This window comes from Corvus moneduloides, chromosome 1 (assembly GCF_009650955.1).
Source record: "Corvus moneduloides isolate bCorMon1 chromosome 1, bCorMon1.pri, whole genome shotgun sequence".
NCBI classification, from domain to species: domain Eukaryota; kingdom Metazoa; phylum Chordata; class Aves; order Passeriformes; family Corvidae; genus Corvus; species Corvus moneduloides.
Genome location: NC_045476.1, coordinates 153,376,442 through 153,385,368, shown reverse-complemented (window position 1 = coordinate 153,385,368; position 8,927 = coordinate 153,376,442).

Sequence of the window (8,927 nt, the reverse complement as noted above, 5' to 3'; positions counted from 1 at the left end):
TAGACAAAAAGAGATTTCTCTGTCTGTCTCCTCACAAAAGAAGTTTGGTTCATCTAATATTATAAAGCACAAGGTAAAGCCACTGCAGTGATGAGAATAAAAAGCAGTTGATCCAAAGGACTTACAACTGCAAATATTTTGACTGTCCCGTGTATTGCTAAAACCAAAGCAATTTCTGAAATCATCAGTTCTTTTATTGTGTCATTATCTAAACTAATATTTATTGACTGTCATAGGAGTATCTGCTATTCTGCATGTTCTGTGCAATAGAACTGAAAGTAGTTAAATATATGTGGATTAAATTCCTTGTAAAGTATTTCAGTGAGAATATTGAAACATTTACTGTTTGTACCATATTCTTGATGTTGTTGGCAGAATAATGGCATACATTCAGGCTCCCATGAGCTATATGCATCCCTAAACTCCAATGATATCCCTGTGTGTTCTTTGGTGACAGAACTGTACAATAAATTACTTGGTTGTAGAGATGAAGCAAGTTAACCTTCCATGTAAGTTTGAAGTGCCTGAGAATAAACAAGGCTGCAGCACAAATGTTTGTTCAGCTCCCATGGTTTTCAAAAACATTGACCTAAAAATGTGGCGTTTGTGCTGGAAACAGCAGCCAAACCCCACAACAGAGCAGAGCATACGCAGCGGTCGGACTGCGTGCTGCCCTTTGCATAACTGCAGGCTGGGGAAGCCAACATCTGTGATGCAAGATAGATCCCTGGAAACACAAATGGCTTTGGTGTATTTTAGGAAGAGAGAGACATCTCCTGGACAAACTGTAAATTCACTACTCGCTCTTCTTTATGCTTAAAAACAAGTGAAGAAAAGTTACAACTATGTGCAATAAAATTATATACCAGATAAGTGTTCTCCTGATTCCGTATTTTATGATTTCAAATTATTTCAAAGCACTGTGTATTTGATATCAAGGGGAAAATAACAGTGTGTCCACAAAGAAAAGGAAAATGGGTTTTAGGATCCCATATGGCTTCCTTGGAAGGAAACACTAGGTCCATGCCCTTTCTGAATTACCTTGTCTCATGGCCAGCATTACTGCAGAACATGAGGGTAATATTAATATTGGGTCTGGAGTCAACTAAGGAGCAACCATGAGAAGTTATTCTGCTGCGTGTGGCAATTACGGCAGAATTTCTACAGATTTACAATTTTTAAAAATGAACAGGCAAAGACATATGGACAATGAATGCAGAGTCATTGCTAATCAGTTGTGGATATCAAGGACCTGCACCCAGATCCCTCCCACCAGGGTTTAACAGAATTAAGTTACTTCGCTTTAAGGACCTTCAAAATTCAAGCTATCAAGGGAGACAGAGAGGCACGTCAGCCTACCTATGTATTAGCTTGTTTCCCTGCGGTGCACTAGTGTGCTCAATCATACTCCACTGACACCACGTCATCTTCACTAGGGCTGTAGCCTGGGAATCCTCCCTCTGCATTAAGATATTTGGTTAAGCATCTAAATCATAATGTGAAAAATCTCAGCTTTTGCTGTCAGTCCAGAAACAAATGCACAATACAGCTGCAGAGGGCAAGTTATTGCATTTTCTTTGATGTTTAGGTTGATAATGATGTTTATTTATATTCCCTAAAGCCAATGATTAGATAAAAACACAGTAAGACTAATGCAGTGGTATTCACACCACTCATCTGACCCAAGAAAATCTGGATTGTAGATGAAACTGTTTGAGGTGAGTTCAGAATATTATAGTGGGAATAATTTATTAAGTAACAACTTATTTTTCCAAGGACTTTCAAATTCATGTGTGCTCTCAAGATTGTTTTGAAATGCCCTGTCCCTCATCAAACTTCCAATCAGGCTTCATGGCCTTGATTTGTTACAATGTTTTTCAATGGATTTCCAAGATACTTCATCGGCTCAGTGCATTGGGTACCAGTTGTCTACTTGTGGCTCAAATCTCTCCAGTTTAGTCACCCACTGTGCTTTGATCTTGGCACACACTGATACTTGTCAAAAGACTACTTAAAAAGTCACAAATGTATTGGCTTCAGAAGACGACTTTCTAGTATCTCTTGCCACAAAATGACATGAGAGAATCAAGGCAATTTGTGAGGGACTGATCTCAAGGTTGTGTGCTGCAGCCTCTGAAAATTATATCCGTGTGTTGACAGGGCAATTCCTGCCCTGCCTGTACAGCATCCTTGAAAATTCTACTCCTGAATACCCCTTAGGTGGTACACCCAAGCAAGGGACTTTGGCGAGACCCTGCTGCCTGGTTGTAACTCATGAAAACCCCATTTCTTATGGCCTTATATGCAAAACCAGGCTTCAGCATAACCAGGCTATGCTGGGGAACACAAATGAGACACATAATTTTCAAGAATCAGTCAGAATATGGCTGGGCACTGGAGCAGGTTTTCCAGGGAAGTAGTCACAGCACCAAGCCTGACAGAGCTCAAGTGTTTGGACAATATCCTTAGACACATGGTGTGACTCTTGGGGATGGTCCTGTACAAGGAGTAGGACTGGATGATCCTTGTGGGTCCCTTCCAAGTCAGCTTATTTGGTGATTCTGTGGTTCTGTGACAGACAGTGCGGGACAGTTCTGTGTGGGCACAAGCTATGTATATATGTATCCTACAGGACAGAGAGGGCACTCCCTACTACCAGAACTCCTTGCCTTCCACTTTAGCATACCTCCAACCCTTCCCAAGGCCAAGATTCATACCTCTGCAGTGCTCATTTTCTTCCTACTATCGAGCTCCCCATTCCTAATACTTCTGCACAAATCTTCCAGAACCTTTCTTGTTGCTGTTACTTATCAGTCAGTAGAGAAAAATAAAGGTGTCATTCCTTATCCCTAGGACTTCAGTACTTTTAGATCTGTTTAATAGTAACAGTCCTAACAGCAGGTTTGCTAACTGCAGTAATTGTCAGTTTAGGGTTCTTTTGCTAGAAGAGTAGAAGTGTGAAGGATATTGTAGTGATGCTTGTGGTTTGCTTTCTTGCATAACCATTTATCATTTGCACTTTATGATCTTTTTGATTAATGATTTATTCTACTTGGCTTGTAAAAAGTTGCAGCAGTTTCCAGATTTCATTCTCTATGTTTCATTAAATGTCATGCTGGCTTTCCATTTCTCTGCCTGATAATGATGGATTATTGTAGCAAAGCCTCACAGTGAATTAATGCATTGGCCATATTGGTTTGTAATTCTTAACAGGCCTGTAAATGCAACAGTCTTGGGTTTCAAGGCTTTATGAGTGACAGGATATTTTAAAACATCATGTAGTCTGTAAGACAGTGAGTTTAATAAAGCTGTTACACTGGACTGCAACATTTTCCTGATAGGTCCCTTCCAACTCAGCATATTCAATAATTCTATGATCCTGGTTCTGAATAGTCAATTCCTTTTCTTCTCTTTGGGAACGTACAATAAAAACTCATGTGCTGAAGATTTCACGGTCAGTCCTCAATAGCAGAGGAACTGCTGCTTTCAGTGATCAAGAAGGATATTTGGTATTGCACAGAATGGGGAGCAGCAAGCAGATCTCTTCGCTCAAAGCACTGTCAGATCTCATCCAGATGTGACAGAAGTTCAGTCACCTGAAAGCTGCAGTCCTTACCACCTAGGAACAGTAATGGCCTCACAACATTTTTCTGCAATGAGCTACGTTAATCTCACAGTGTGGCTGTGACCCCAGTCTTTTACTCAGCTCTGTACACTGGACTGACTGGTTTCCCGTGCACAGCTCGGCATACTGGGTACAGGACCAAGTAGCTGGGTAAGGCATTCTTAGTGTTTTCTTATTTTAATCCATTTCCCACGGAAGCCTCTTTGTCCAAGGGTCCTCTTGGAGAGCAGGTAGACTGCTAATTACTTTTAAACTCAGAGTTTAGATTTCCCACTAGCTCTCTCATAAACACTCACTGTACATACACTGTTGGGGTTCATCCCCCCTGCCATGTAGCCCTGGGAGAGGGGCCCTGGGGGGAGGCACGGGGTTTCCCTGCCCCTGGTCAGCCTCGCTCCCCATTGGTTTTTTTGTGTTCCCCTGCGTGGGCAAGGACCCTCGGGCCCCGGGATTGAGCAGTTCCTCGGCAGAGCCCCCGCCATGCGGCTGGAGAAATAAACATCTCTCTGAAACATCTACCAAGAATCAGCCTATATATATTTCCTTTCTACGGCCCTCCTTGTTTGATATGCGTGTTACAGTAATCCCCACTGTAGCAAATGGTGGAGAATTGCGAGCAGAACGATCCCAGATCCCCAAGGACAGAAAATTCGTGAGTAAAAATCACTCTAGATCTCTCTCTTCTCGCCTTGGTTTGGATATTATCTCTGGACTATGGAAGAATCGTGGGAAATGTGGCTCTCTGAACCACAGAAAGAAATGTATCTAGAAATTAAAGGAATCCTTGAACAGCAAAACAAGACAGTATTTGTTCTGGGAGATCTAGAACATTTTTTTAACTGGCATTTCAAAAATTTCTTCTGTATTTCTTGAGACTTACTTTTTGATATTAATCCTCCTGGAATTACTGGAATTAATCACGGGTGTTTTTGGCACGAGATCTGGGATGAGATAAGGGATCAAACAAAACATGCATTAGTGATAGAACCCCTCCGTGGATCAATTGTAATCAGTGAAGCTCTTGAAGAGCATTTGTATGGCCCCATTACCCCTAGAGCAGAGGATGGCCATAATCCCATGGCTGAGACCGCACGGCCACCATCCCAGGAGCACATGACTGCAGCCGTGCCAGTGGAGGTGCCTGCGCTGGATGCGCCTGGCACCCTCGGGAGCGTGCACCTTATCGCAGACCCCATCCCTGTCTCGGGGTCCCCGGCCGCACGACCGTGAGTGAGGGAGCGATGCCGCAGGCGCCGCGGGTGCCGTGGGCCACATGCAGCAGAGAGGTGGCCCCCACGAGCAGCCAGGAACTGGGGATTGGCGTGGAAGCCCGCTCTGAGCACACGGCTCGGAGAGCTTTGTAGAGTGAGAAGCAGCGGTTTCCAAAGCTACACGAGAAGCCGCGCAGCTCAGTGCCGAGCCGAAACGAGGCCGCTCTCAAAGCAGCGTGGAGTTGGGGGAGCGGAACCGCTCGCGGGGCGCGGGGCCGGCAGCGATGGCAACACGGGGCCGCGCAGAGCCCAGACACGCGCCGGAGCAGCGCCGCTCGGAGGGCGCGGAGCAGCCACAATGCGGGGGCCTAGCCGAGACATTGGAATCGGCGAGGCGGCGGCCACGCGGGACCAGCAGCTATGACAAACACACAAGCACGTGATAGGAGAAGTTGTAGCAACGAAAATCACAGGAACTGTGAAATGGTACAATGTCAAAAACAACTATGGATTTATAACACGAGATGATACAGGGGAAGATCTATTCATCCATAGAACTGCCATTAAAAGGAATAACCCTAAAAATTACCTGCAAAGTGTAGGAGATGGGGAAGTTGTACAGTTTGATATAGTGCAAGGAAAGAAGGGTTTACAAGCAGCAAATGTTACTGGGCCTGGAGGTATCTCAGTCAAAGGCAGCCGTTATGCACAAAATGATAAACAATATCCATCCCAGCAGCTTCCCTACCCACAACCTACTTTCCCCTTTTACCCTATACCCAATATGAGCCCTTTCCTAAATTTACCCCATCCCCAGTTTATTCCTAATCCATTTTTCACCCCATGGCTTCCCTATACAATTCCCTTTCCCTACAGCTCCTCTCCGATGCCGAGGGGGGGATGAAAAGGGGGAGGGAAGAAATTAAACCCTCTCCTGCCTCAGTTTCCCCACAAAGCATGCCCAGAGAGTCCTGTCTCCCTTCTGTCAGCCTTAAGATGTTCCAGAGAATCTGTTTGGATATTTAAAGACTCAGGAGGGTGGCTTATTTTGTTTTGAAACTGTTCTTGTTATGTTTATCCAGTTGTTTTCAATGTTAAGTTCTAAATCTCTTTTTGTTAAAAATAAATGGGTGAAGTGTTGGGGTTCATCCCCCCCTGCCATGTGGTCCTGGGAGAGGGGCCCTGGGGTGGAGGCACGGAGTTTCCCTGCCCCTGGTCAGCCTCGTTCCCCGTTGGTTGTTTTGTGTTCCCCTGCGCGGGCAAGGACCCTCGGGTCCCGGGATTGAGCAGTTCCTTGGCAGAGCCCCGGCCATGCGGCTGGAGAAATAAACATCTCTGAAACATCTACCAAGAATCAGCCTATATATATTTCCTTTCTATGGCCCTCCTTGTTTAGTACATCGTGTTACAGTAATCCCCACTGTAGCAATACACCTGGAGCCATCAGTCGTTTTGTCTGGCAGACAAGGACAAGAGTAGGCCCACTAAGAGACACAGGCTGTACAGGATGGTGGCTGTTTTTGCAGGTACAGGCTGGTGACACTCCTGAGGCACTGATGTAATTTCTGTCATCCACCCAGCAGCGGCAGGAACAGCAATGCTGTTAGACCCTCCTGTCTCCCTGGCAGGAGTGGCTGGCCCCAGCCCCTCATCCTTGTTAAACTCAGGAGTCTGAAGCCAGCTTCATTCTCCCCACAGGCAAGCCCTGACTCATTATGTATAATTGAAACCATTCTAAGAACTATAGAGTTGCAATGAGAAGTAGCCTGAAATATTTTACCAGTCACACTGAATACACTTTTTTGAAGTGGTCCACCCAGTAATTTTACAACGGTGTTTGCTCTAACTGAGCTGATTCTTGGTTGTTCTCAAGGCTTGGCTCATTAATTTAATTTCATGAAAAAAAATGGCATATCACATATCATAGAAAGAGAAAATCTCTTTCAAATCTACTTTTGAACCTATTGCTTAGCTAAGGAAATATTTTGTGGGAAAGTATTTCTTGAGACTTAGCATTTTCCCTCTAGGCCCAGCAAAATCCCATCAGAGCTGATGTCACTCTGAACTGATAAAGTGCATGTTCAATCATGCAGTTACAGACCCATCACTGAAGCCTCCCTACTGCTGGGTAAATCTCTGCACCATCTTCTTTAATCGTGCCTCATTGCAGTGAAATCTGCTTTCCAGGGCACACTTCATTTCTGATGGCTCTTTTTTGCTTGGTGTTAGATACAAAGGACAAAGAACAAGGGAGACCATGAAGGAATACTGCCCAAATCCTGCTTTGGCCCAGATCTGAGAATTTGACAGGTTTTCTAATAGATGTTAACTACTCCTATTCATTGCAAACTCAGAGAAACTAAATAGCACCTTCTACTTTTAAAATGCTCTCAGGGGAAAGTGAAGAACAGTGTCCATCTCTGTGTGTCAGTCAGTGGCTCTCTATAATGCCTCTCTAATATCAGAATCAATGTGCTATTTCACAGCTGCAGAACCACACTCATCTAACAGCCCAGATCCGTGCTCACATTTCCCCAGCTACTGTGCCACAGGCAATCTTGAATTTCAGGCACAATGTATCAAGATCTTTTTTCTGAAGTTGAAAAGTCTTAGTTATTTTTTATAACTTAACATCACCTTGGAACAGGAGTTTCTGGATACCCTTGACAAAATGTAAATAAAACCATGTGATGAAATGTAGAAGAACAAATGTGATAGAAAGAAAAAGAGAAATTACCACAACCTTGAATTTGATACACAGAAACAACGCCAGACAATACTTAATACATCACCAGGAGTAAGAAATAAGAAGATATTTTTTTATATATTTGACATATTTCCATATATATTTATGTCTATGTTATCCATAAAAGGATCCAAGATGTCCAAGTCATGCGAGAACCAAGAATACAGCAGTTACAAAAACATGCACTGAGAATCATATTGCAGAGTTGTATTTGTTTCTATACTGTGATCCCCAGTGCTCCAGGCTTTTGACTGGCGTTCTAGTTCAGTTGAATGCTATATCCACACTCAGCCAAAGCAAATAAATCAAGCTGGGCCCAAGCTGCCTGTACAGAACCATCTGGAAGTCTCTTGAAGGTGTTCCCTTGTGGTTCTTTTCTTCTCTGGCTGTGTGCCAGGATATAAAGGATTACTGGGCAGATCACCTGCAATTCATGACATGGCACCTGAGCACACACCTCCTGCAGACCACACCTGACCCTGCACAAAGCCAATTTATGTTTTTTCATCTGCAGAAAATTGAGCCAAAGACTGGATAAACTGTCTGTTAGTAATCATATCTGAACTGTATGACAAAATACAATTACATCTTCTCTATTGATAGCCACCAGAGGCAGAGATGGAGCTATTTAGAGGGTTTAGGTTTCAAAAATGTTGGTACTTGCTAATAACAATTTTATTACTTACTTTCCCATGCTTGCCTCTGTCAACACAAAAGTCGAAAAATAACTTTGAACTCCTGGTAGCCTGTCTTTTTCAAGGATATTGAATATAAAAAAGCACATTAACTCTCAGATGTAATGTAGCTCTAGCCCAGGTCCTAATCTTCCGAAGAATCAAATAGTTTTGAGATGAGAAATGCCACTTTCTAACTGAGCATGAAACTGCAGGTTTGAGTCCTTGATAAAATGTGACTATCCAGGTGTGTCAACATCTCCCCTCTGCCCGAGGCAGGACCTATCAGTTCACAGTATCACAGCTGCCTGACTCACTTGCCTAGACAATAATATGTGTCATATCTGATTTAGTTGACATTCACAGTCACATTTCTGCTTCACTGCTTTGGACAGGCAACAGGATACCTCTGAGTAGAAATTATGACATTTAGTAATATATCTTTGCAGTTATTTGGCAATTTTAATACACAGTGTCAACAAAATTCTGTAGTGTACTGGAGAGAAAAAATAATTTCTTGTTTTCTCAAAGTTTTAACCACATGAAATGAATCTTTCATGAGAGTTTCTAAGGTATCTCTCACCATGGTGTGTCAGTATAATTTAGGAATTATGACATAGGAATGAACTAAACTAAAATCATCTCAAACCAACAACTAATGCCTTCACATT